This window comes from Amphimedon queenslandica, unplaced genomic scaffold, assembly GCF_000090795.2.
Source record: "Amphimedon queenslandica unplaced genomic scaffold, v1.1 AMPQUscaffold_13328, whole genome shotgun sequence".
NCBI lineage: Eukaryota > Metazoa > Porifera > Demospongiae > Haplosclerida > Niphatidae > Amphimedon > Amphimedon queenslandica.
The window spans coordinates 18,938-22,938 of record NW_003546436.1 but is presented as its reverse complement, the minus strand read 5'-3'; the positions used below and the strand labels follow the sequence as shown (position 1 = coordinate 22,938).

Below are 4,001 nucleotides of genomic sequence, written 5' to 3'. Positions count from 1 at the left end.
ACGGTCTACTTCATTTGTCCTCAAGGAATGGCTGGTTAGATGTTACAAAAGATCTCATCACTAAATATCACTGTGACCCACACGAAAAAGGTGGTTTGGATTGGACTTGTCTTCATTATGCTGCAGTAGGCAATCATGTTGATGTGATGAGATATCTCATTGATGAGTGTCACTGTGATCCAATGGCTGTTGGCAGGTGGCTGGGGCGGACACCTCTTCACTGGGCTGCTTATTGTGGTAGTTCTGCAGCTGCTGAATATTTACTAGGAACTGGTAAATGTGATCCATTGGCTAAAGACAAGTATGGGGATACACCATTTACACTAGCTAAGGAGAGAGGTCGCACTGATACTCTTTCTGTCTTTAAGAAGTTTGGTGGTATAAAATCATCTCATCCAATTGATTCTTATGTTAACGTCCTCCTTGTGGGTAATCCTGGAGCTGGTAAAAGTACTCTCAGTGGCGGATCTATGGGGGGGCCAGGGGGGGCAATGCCCCCCCAAAAATTTTCTGGAGTAATATAAACTTTGGTTTACCTATGTAAACTGTGAAGCAGCTGCAGTACTGGACTATGTAAACAATCTTTAAACCACAAAGGAGCTCATTTTAGCAAATTAGTCTTCATAATTTTTACTTCCCAAAAAGTTTTGCACAAGTCTAGTTGACCACACTACCTAATTACCCCTCCCATCTCACATTGCCCCCCCCAAAAATTAAATCCTAGATCCGCCCCTGGTTAGAGGTACACAAAGTCGCCTGTTTTTGAAACACTTTATCGTTCGTAAAACACTCAAGCTTCATTGTATCAATATGCAAGTTAGCTCATTCCATAGGAGATTTCAAGCTCATTAAAATAGTTATACTTATTCGTAGCTCAAGAACAAATGAGTCTCTCAGAGGGGGAAAAAGAGTGACGCAGCTACTAACACTTGCATTGATTTACTGAACAAAAAACATTAATAAAAAGCAATTAAAGCATAAACATTGGTTAGTATTGTGTGTGAGTTTTGTTTGCATGAATTGTATTCTCTTGGAGTTATTCAAGAATAAAGCAAGAAAACACCAGTTTTAAAGATTTTTACTCCAAAATCGGTCAAAAAATCCCAACCCTCCTAGCAACAATACAAATGAATGGAGGTTTCGGTGTATAATATCTATGGTTTGCCCACGCCCACGCTTCCGTTTCCAATCCCTTTCATTTACTCTAATATCTATGATTATTGAATTGTTTTCAAAATTTTAAAAGTTCATCGAAAGTTTAGAAAAAATTAAGCCTTACTTGTGCTTTTTTGAGAGTTTTAATCGCCCTGATTTACAAATTACTAATTGAAGTTAACTAACTAGGCCTATTAATAATTAATATGTTTATTAAGTAATTAAACATATTAATGCTGTATTTGGAAGAAGTTCATAGTTTTTGTGTGCAATAGTTCATAGAAAGTTCATAGTTGAAAAAGTGGTTGCTAGAAAGTTCACAAGAGGCACCAAAAGTTTACAACCCTTAGCAGATTTTTTCACAAAATAGATTCCTTGCAAATCAAATTAATATAGTAAGTCAAAATTATTATCCTAAAAAAAACAGCTTTCTAAGGATAATTATTTTGGATATTATGGAACTAGGAAATGTACTATACAAGTGACTAATAGGAGAAAAAAAGAGTACAGATAAAGCAACAATTATTAAATAACAACAACAATGTGTCAAGTATTAAGGAAAATATCTGTGAACACAACTTAAAGAGTGCATAAAAGACTGGAAGAGTCTCTCTACAGTATAATGCCATCACTAGCAATAATAACACACTCACACATCAACTAATGAACAAAAAGAAAGAGAGAAAATAAAGCTTAATAATACTATGTGATATTCTCGTCGTGAGAATTTTATTATAACATGCATCTCCACTGTTTTAAGGCTACACTAAAGCTAAAAGTCTGCAAACTCTTTGGGGAATTTCTCGGCTGCGGCAATGCGAAGAACCTCTTCTTCGTAGTCATCAAAGTTACTCGGGTCACCAGCACCTTTAGTCTTGGGAACAAATGGGGCATCAATCTAGAAAGAAATAGTTATCATGAATGATGTATAATAGTAAGAGGGGGAAGAGGGAGAGAGAGAGAGAGGGAGAGGGAGAGAGAGAGGGGGAGGGAGAGAGGGGGGAGAAAGAGAGGGGGAGAGAGAATGTTATTGTCCATTAGTATGATATTGCTATCATCATTAAACTATCATGCATTGTTAGTTATTCATTTCTTAGTAGTACAATATAATATATTATGCATTTACCAATAGCAAATGTGTATCTACCTTGGAGAGGATGATCTCAGGAGCCAAATACTCAGGAGTACCACAAAGGGTCCAAGTCCTACCTTTAACACGCTTTGCAAAACCAAAGTCAGTTACCTTTAAAAATTAAAAATTTAGATTTCAAGATTTAAAATTAAATATTAAAAAATATACCGTATTTTACCGGTTAAACGCCTGGGCGTTTAATCGGTACAATAGCAAATTATTAGCATTTATTTGGACCAGACGTTTATACGGTAAAATACGGTAATTTACTTGTTATTTAATAGTTTGTCAATAAATTTAAAAAAATAATAATAAATTTACTTGTTTGTCATTTCACAATAATAATTATGCTAACTTTAACATAGCCATGCTGATCAATGAGAAGATTCTCAGGCTTCAAATCTCTACAAGATAAAACGGAAGAACATAAAGAAAGAGTTCACTACTTGTACTGCTAGAGTGACAATGCAATATAATGTGGTACATGTACATGCCTGTATATTCATATAAAATGAAAACAAGATGCAATTTATATTCACAAAATTAACAATGTACAGTATGATGTACAGCTGCTTTATTTCGTGGCCTTAAATTTTTATTGTTTAAACATTAGAATTAATTTACAAAATAATAATATTTTGTTAATATTCATTTGATGTTAATAAAACTTAGTAGAATTAATTTTAGTGGATTTGAGCCAGCATGAATATTAATTTCACACAAAATTAACCAGGTAAACAGTATGCCATAATAATACATAATACAGCTATCATGAATGAAGTTCCAAGAATGCAACCACATAAAACCATAAATGCTACATAAACGCCTCCAAAATCTGTTTTATAGATAATAGAACACATCATGAAGCTACATCATTATGTGCAACTCACCATGACAATCTTCTCTACTGCACATTATTAAAGTTTCAACAAGATCATATCATACAGGAATACCACTGCTGAATATGTGAATGATAGATAATATTTTAAATATACCATAGGGTGCTTTTTAGGGCTGTAAATTTTGTGGATTTCGCAACTTTTTGAAGATTTGCAAAAATTAATTCCATGAAAATCAAATTATTACAGTACAAGATGGCAGACGGCATAAATTTGCAAAAATTAAATCCGTGAATTTATGGATTTTTCGGCAAACTTGCAAAATTTACAGCCCTCAAAAAAAGGGACCCTATGGGGTCAGTGCAGGTCAGTGTATATTCCCGCCGTTTAAATTTCCAAATGTTTGAGATTTAGATATTATGGTAAATACTCAATAATCTAATGTCTAAACAATTGACATTTTGCAAGCTATGAGTAAAATAATAATTTCATAAATCCTAATAAATTTAATTTTTGTAAGTAAAATGGTGATGCCAATAACTATATGTACAAAACATTTTGTAATTTTACAATTGGTGTTTTAGGAGTAAAATTCAGTTGCATAAATATTTAGAACATTGGATTTGTGATTTTAGTTCTGAATTTGCAAATTTCCAAAGTTACATATTGTCTCATTCAAGAAAGTCAAGCATAAAATAATATTTTCAAAAATCCTAAAAATTGAATGGTTGCAATTAGAATGATAATGCCAATATGCCATAGTGCATTATATTGTGTAATTTTACAGTTAGTATTTGATGTTCAAATTTCAATAATATGAAGACTTTAAACTTTGGATTTTTAATTTTAGCTACAAAGTTCCAAAGTCCAAATTC

At 33.1% G+C, this 4,001-nt stretch overlaps 1 long non-coding RNA gene across 2 annotated transcripts; it reads right to left on the bottom strand.

The window, feature by feature from the left end:
- Window positions 1-2,293: 2,293 nt before the first annotated feature.
- LOC109583105 (uncharacterized) lies at window positions 2,294-3,299 on the bottom strand. Of its 2 annotated transcripts, XR_002185369.1 has the most exons (3): window positions 3,178-3,299; window positions 2,643-2,691; window positions 2,294-2,398 (listed from the first exon to the last, which is right to left on the bottom strand). It is a non-coding gene; the product is annotated as an uncharacterized LOC109583105 (long non-coding RNA). The 2 variants fall into 2 exon arrangements; XR_002185368.1 differs by lacking the exon at window positions 3,178-3,299 and having other exon boundaries at window positions 2,643-2,862.
- Window positions 3,300-4,001: the final 702 nt, after the last annotated feature.